This window comes from Triturus cristatus, chromosome 6 (assembly GCF_964204655.1).
Source record: "Triturus cristatus chromosome 6, aTriCri1.1, whole genome shotgun sequence".
Lineage (NCBI taxonomy): Eukaryota > Metazoa > Chordata > Amphibia > Caudata > Salamandridae > Triturus > Triturus cristatus.
The window spans coordinates 1,180,953,580-1,180,961,330 of record NC_140589.1 but is presented as its reverse complement, the minus strand read 5'-3'; positions in this window follow the sequence as shown (position 1 = coordinate 1,180,961,330).

Here is a 7,751-nt window from a genome sequence, read left to right as displayed (position 1 = left end):
CCGTTTCCGTCCCATGCTGAGGGCGAAATCCTGTCTGAGAGTCACACAACAAGTTGTTAGATTCTAAATAGTCCACCAGTATGGTGTTAATGTGTCCCCCAAGTAGTTTGCTCAGCCAAGGGAGGAGGGAAGTTGGGCGATAGTTGAACAGATTGGACTGGTCCAGATTGGGCTTCTTCAGGAGGGCAAAAATGTAGAGATACAAAACGAGATGTCAACGTGCACTCAGTATAACATTCAGGCGATTTGTACGTTTATAGGAAGTGCTGCCAGCGCTTAGGCAACTGTCCAAGGGCGCCTTGTGGTGAACATCCAGTCTATAGTGCAAACAGGAAAGAATTCCCTTTGCTAGCGCGAGCACAATTTCAAAGGGCTAATGAAGCCTCTAGTGGTTTCCTCCGATTAAAGAAATGTAAACCAGTAGTCAAGACGTTCTCAAAACAATTGATTTATTCTCAATATGAATTGCTTCCGATATAATTTTTGTGACTGTTGATTGAATTCTTTGCGGTGTTGTAAAACATTACTCGTCTTACAAAGATATCAACAATAGACCCAATGCATTTCGGGTTCAGAACGAACCCTTCGTCAGGGGTAATTCTTGAAGCTGTAATTAACAAAAAGGCAAATCAAACTGGCGTCCTCATTTAACAAACTAGAAATTCATGCTAAAATATGCAAGATCGAGGTCGCAGAGTGAACGCTACACATTCTCCATTAGTGATAAGTAGATGTAACTTTTGAAGGTACGTGACAAAGTTGAGAAACATGATCGAGGTAACCTTAATTGAAAATGCATGCCTTGGTGAGGGAAAACAAAAGTGCCCTTATTTAAATGAAACGTAAACGTAAAGATGACTTGGGAGCTTTATGTGATTGAAACGGAGTGAGTGCAATACGCTAAAGTGCCCCGTAATAAACGTGAATATGTCACAAAGCAAGTATGGTGAAAACTACGTCTGGAGGCTGACGTGGCTTCAGCGGGTTAAAAGTGGTAGTGTATAGACTTCTCGTACTGTCGTTCTGCTCTACCCCGCTGCACGTATCTTTGTAACTCTTCTTCACGTATTAATCGGCACTATCTTTTCGCACTTTTAGCCACTTTTAACCCGCTGAAGCCACGCCAGCCTCCAGACGTAGTTTTCACCATAATTGCTTTGTGACATATTCACGTTCATTACGGGGCACTTTAGCGTATTGCACTCACTCCGTTTCAATCACATAAAGCTCCCAAGTCATCTTTACGTTTACGTTTCATTTAAATAAGGGCACTTTTGTTTTCCCTTCACCAAGGCATGCATTTTCAATTAAGGTTACCTCGATCATGTTTCTCAACTTTGTCACGTACCTTCAAAAGTTATATCTACTTATCACTAATGGAGAGTGTGTAGCGTTCACTCTGCGACCTCGATCTTGCATATTTTAGCATGAATTTCTAGTTTGTTAAATGAGGACGCCAGTTTGATTTGCCTTTTTGTTAATTACAGCTTCAAGAATTACCCCTGACGAAGGGTTCGTTCTGAACCCGAAATGCATTGGGTCTATTGTTGATATCTTTGTAAGACGAGTAATGTTTTACAACACCGCAAAGAATTCAATCAACAGTCACAAAAATTATATCGGAAGCAATTCATATTGAGAATAAATCAATTGTTTTGAGAACGTCTTGACTACTGGTTTACATTTCTTTAATCGGAGGAAACCACTAGAGGCTTCATTAGCCCTTTGAAATTGTGCTCGCGCTAGCAAAGGGAATTCTTTCTTGTTTGCACTATAGACTGCTTCTTCAGGAGGGCCCTGACCATCGCACATTTCCATGCTGTGGGAACCGTACCAGAGGTGATCGAGGAGTTCAGAACATCAAGGATGACTGGGCGAGTGGATTCAGTAACCAGTTTAAGATGTTGTGGGGGAGCGGGGTCCAATGGTGAGCCTGAGATTACTTTAGAGACAACCAGGTCCAGAGATTCATCATCTAAGGGGGAAAACTCGTCTAAAGAGCAATTGGCCGTGGAGATAGGGCTGCTAATTGCTGTTGTGGTGGGCTTGAGTGTAGTGATAGGGAAGGAAGAGTAGATATTTAGAATTTTTTGATAGAAGAAGACTGCTAGATTGTTGCATCGTGTAAGAGCTCCTTCTGTTGTCGCAGGTTTTTGAGGAAGAGTGATAAGGGATTTTGCAATGCGAAAAATCTCCTTAGGAGAGTTTGCCGCTATGCTGATTTTCCCGTCATAGAAAATTGTTTTGGCGATTTATTTTCAGATTTATATAGCCTGATTGCTTTCCTATACTCCACTTTCCTAGTTTCTGAGAAGTCGTGTCTCCAACTTCTCTCTAATCTTCTGCAAGAATGCTTTAATATCCTTAATTACGGAGAGAACCAGGGAGCTGTTTTCTGTCTAATTTTTTTATGGTTCGGTTATTTAGGAAGAACTAGGTCAAGGGAGCTTTGGATCAAGGTATTGAAATTACTGTTGGCCAGATTGGAATTAGGGTCCATAGATGGTTTTGTGTTTTCAAGGGCAGCCATCCAGTCAGTGGTGGACAGCCTAAACCATTTCCTTCCCAAGGTAGATGTTGTTTCCTGGGAGGGTGGTGGCATAAAGGTATCCCAGGTTAGAGGGATTAAGAAATGATCCGTCCAAGGGAGTGGGGAGGGGCTCCCTACGACCAGGTTGTCCAGATTGCTGAATACATGATCAAGAAGATGGCCCTTGATATGTGTAGAGGCAAATCCTTTTTGTTTGAGCTGGATCGCCGAAAGAACCGAAAGTAGTTCACAGGCTACACGATTAGAGGGATCGTCTAAGTGACTGTTGAAGTCACCAAGTAGTGTAAGGTTGGCTGGAGCCAGTGCTATATTGGCGACTAAGGTGGAAAGATTGGAAAGAAATTGCCCTGGGACTCCTGGGGGGCGATAGATTAGTAGACCAGAGAAGGTGCTCGTTGGTGAAAACTCTAGGGAAAAAGCCATGCTTTCACACTCTGATAGCATAGTCGGTGTGGTTCGACAATTTAAGGTGTCTTTAAATATAATGGCCAGGCCTCTGCCAGATGTACGATCAGTTCTGAGTATTGAGTAACCTTGGGGAAGGGCCTGAACAATGGCAGGATGAGTTTCAATCTGAAGCCAAGTCTCTGTTAAGAAAAGAGCATCTGGCTCGAGCTCCTCTAGTAGTAAGGCTATTTCGACGGAGTGTTTGGATAACGATCTGCAATTTATGAGAAACATCCTTAATAGGGTGTTGGTGTGAGGTCCAAAATGTTTATGAGGTGTAAACTGAAAATTACAGTGTGGGCAGTGGGAGAGGTGGTTGGTAATGTTGAATGAGTTGAGGCATTTGGAAATAATGTTCTTTCCCAGTACGAGCAAAGAGTGCGAGGTGTAAGTAATTGGGCTTTCAATGAAATGGTCAGGGGTCGTGGCCCCTGGGCCCGTTCGGGTGCAGACGGGCTTGCGGCGCGCCCGCTGCACTCATCCACTGCGCGTTAGCGCCATTCGCCCTGAAATAGATTAGATCGCTTGGAGAGCTGGAGCAGTACCCTGCCAAGATGGCTGCCCAAATATGGCTCAACCAGGAAGTGATGGGCTCGGTTATCTCCCTCCACACAATCTGCACGGAACTTGCTGTGGTGGACCGGGGAGTCGGTGAGCGTGTGGCAACAGGTAAAGGGGGAGTTCAATATGCAATGGGACTTAAAAACAATACAATACAACCTAATCATCAATAAGGGTTGTTTGGACTGGTGCAAGGTGCCCACTAGAACTAGCGGACAGCATACCAGGCCAACTTCTCACAAGTTTGATCTGCAACTCGTGTGACTTCAAGGGCCCGATGACTCCTGGACCGACCTCCGGAACCGATGCCTGAGGACGCCGTGCTTTTAGAAGCTCAACGAGAGTTCGCAGATGCCCTGCATTTCTAAAGGTACTGCTTTGAGGGTCTTACCGACACCGTAGCTGGCCCACGATGCCGTGGTCAGCCAGGACAGTTTGAATTTGTTAGTTCACGACTCCGTGATAGCCCCAGAGGGAGCTATCGACGAAGGAACTGTATTTCAAGGTTATTTTGATAACTGAAGATTTCTAAATACTTTAGTATGGATGTGTATCATTTTTGGTCTTGTTTTAAGTATATAAAAATATTTGATATTTTTCTAAACTGGTGTGGTGTCCTTTTGTAGTGCTTACACTGGATTACTGTTGGTTATGTGCAAATGCTTTACACACTGCCTTTAAAATAAGCCTGACTGCTCGTGCCAAGCTACCAAGGGAGTGAGCAGGGGTTATTTTAGGAGTCTAACTCCCCTATTCTGACTAGGAAGAAGGGTCCCTTTTTGGCCAAAGGTACCTACCTCTGCCAACTAGAGACCCCCATTTCTAATAGCCATGCTTTAAATGGTGGGACTAGGCCTTTTGGACGATGCTGAGATTGGGGCACCTATTCACGAGAACCAATGTGGTAAGCATTTAGAACTGTAAACATAGGCAATGGAATATAGAATGTTACGGGGGTTCTTGGGTTCAGGGAGTTGGCGGTTGGAAGTGGTGAAGTGAGCTGGCAGCAGCTCCCGTAATCACTGTATACTAATTATAGCTGGGGATCAATAAATGAGTCTTAACTTCAATCAAGTAAGGACTCTTCTTTACAAAAATGCAACTAAGTGAAAATGAGCGCAATTCTAAGGAAACACAAGAATTTCAGCCCCAGCACAAGGATTCCAGCGATACGAGTTGCAACAAACAGGTATGTCAGTTACTCAGATATTGCCGCCTGGTGTTTACAAATAGGAAATGGTGTTAGTTTGTGACTAAAACTTTTGGATACTGACTGGAAGTACTGGTGTTTACCTGTATTTTTCAAACCGCTGGGATGGTTGTGGAAACAACCTAAGCTAGCCGTTCGAAGTTTTGGCGCTGCAGTTTATGGCAGTCCAAGGTGCGTTTCAGTTCCTTCACAGTGAGTACCGCAAATAGACGTTCAGCGTGTGGCAAGGTGTAAGGACCGTGCTGCCATCTTGGGTATGTTTTGTACTGAAAGGCAGAGTATGTTCTGCTGTGCATCAGGCACTTCAGGGCCTTCTTGTGCCAATAACTACTAGAATGAGCGGTGCATCTGGCGTGTCGGGTCGACACTCAAATAGCAACATTTTGAAAAATGAAAGAGGGAAATGATAGAATGAATTGATGTAATAGCAATAGTATGTTTTAGAGGAGTTCTGACAACGTTTGAGCCCGGTGTCACTGCACCTGCTGCACCATTCAAATCATGCCCCTAGTGCCTGCAAGATAACTGCATTTGTGACTGCCTGTTTAATAGTAAAGTATAGCAATATTTGGTGTTAAGACGAGTTATGTCATATTTTGCCCGTGGTTCTGCTGCACCTGGTGCACCATTCAAATCATGACTCAGTTTTCTGCAAGGTAACTGCACTTGAGACTGCCTATTTAGTAGTAAAATATAGCACTTTTAGGTGTTTATTGGGGTGCCTAGAGATTTTGGTCCTGATGTCACTACACCTGCTGCACTATTGAAATGATGACCCTGTTGTCTGCAAGGTAACTACACTTGTGGCTACCAGTTTAGTTTAACATTTTAGCAATGATCTGGGTTTAGTGGGGTCTCTAGAGCTTTTGGCCCCGGTGCCATTGCACCTGCTGCACCATTCAAATCAAGTCCCTTTTAACTGCAAGGTAACTGCATTTGTGACTGCTTGTTTTGTGGTGAAATATAGCAATATTATGTGGTTAGAGGAGTTCTGACAACTTTTGTGCCCGGTTGCTACTCAACTGCTGCACCATTCAAATCATGACGCTGTTGTCAGCAAAGTAACTACTGTTCAGGAGTAAAATATAACACAGCACTTGTATATAAACTTTGTTTTTAATGTGCCATGTGTATAACAACATATAGAATTAGGTAAAAGTGAAGTGTGAGCGCACCCTGGAAGGAAACGTTTCAATCCTTGACAGCGAGACCATGTAGTCTACAATTATTGAAGCGCACAATGGAATTCGGAAAAAAGGAAACGTTTCAATCCTTGACAGCGAGACCATGTATGTTCAAAAACAAGGTACCAGCATGGGAAGCACCTTCGCTCCGAGTCTAGCAGGGCTTTATGTACACCACTTAGAGAGCAGCAAAATTCTCCACCAGGACAATCCTTTCAGGCACAACATCAGTACCTGGAAACGCTACAAAGATGACGTGCTGGTAATTTAGAATGGGGACATTGAATCAACGGTACAATTCATGAATTGGCTCAACCAGCAGAACTCTTTCCTCAAATTCACTAGTACTGTATCAACAGACCATTTGGTCTTCTTAGACCTAAATATATACCCAGAAAATGGATGTCTGAAAACTACCACACACTTCAAACCCACGGCAAGAAACTGTTTGCTACTTTACGACAGTTTTCACCCGAGCCATCTACGGGACTGTAGGAGAGTGGCATCGACTGCATAGTTGCCCCCAACTTTTGCTGATGTTTTGGCAGTTCTTTTACTTAAGCCAGGCTGTGGCCCTCCTATCCAGGACCCCAGCCTATCTGCTTCCTCTCTAAACTGATGTGAGTACTATAGGTACATACCAATTGGATACTGAGGACACTCTGTGAGCCCCTTGTAGATGGTACCCATGGTACCCAGGGCATGGGTCCCTCAGAGGCCAACCAGGGGCTGCAGCACTTATTGTGCCACCCCTGGGACAGCCATACAAACTGACACCACCAGACCACTACTGTAGTCTGGGTAAGGTGGTGCTTGCACCCCTTACAGGGATATATGTATCCTGTATCCCACTTAAATACAACACATATATCCTCATAGGTCACCCCTAAGGCAGGCCTTGCTAATCCTACAAGGCAGGGTGCTGAGATATGTGTGAGGGGGACCCCCTACCTAAGTAGGGCCCCTCTGCAACCTTCATTAAAACTATTGTGAGGTTGTTTGTAGTGCAGTCATACCATATACTCTTAACCGCATTATAAGTAATCGCGAAAGCGTGATAACTTGAGAGTGGCAGCACAGAACCATGTCATGTTTGGCGTCAAACATCGTGGAATCATACCCCCAATCCAGCCATGGAAGTGAGGGTATGATTCCCCCCTGCTAGAGGGGTGATATGGTAAAAGCGGCAGATTTTAGACACCAATTTAAAAGAGCACACGTAGTACAAAATGGATGTTACCCGCCACCCACACCATTCTGGCTGCCTGTTGCTGGGCAGAACTCCAGCCATGGCAGCTGGACAATAGGGATCTTGTTGCAGGGAGGTGTCCCCACCTCCCCAGACAGACTATGTGGATTGGAACTGGGTGGGTGCACCTTAGGATGTCTTTCAAACTTGTACGTAGGCTTCTCCAGTGCCTACTTCTGCATACACCGGCTCAGACCGGTTCAGGGGCATCCTGTCCCCTGCCCCGGCGGGAAACACACAAAGGGGAGAGGGTGTAGCCACCCTTTCCCGCCTGAACTCCCGTTGGTGGGCTCTGATTCAGACACTCCCCTAATCCCTGGATAAAGGTGAGTGCAGGGTCCCCAGAGCCTCAGATTAATCTTGGACGAGAACTTTGCTTCAAAGACTTAAACCTTCGATGAGCTGCCGCTCAGCTGAATGAAGAAATCTCCCTTGCGGTAAAGGAGTTACCCCCCTGCTTGGCAGGCACCTGAAACACTGCAAGTGACCCGGTTGGAACTCTGCTGCTCCTATGGACAACGAAGACTTCTGCCTACCCTGAGATGGGTT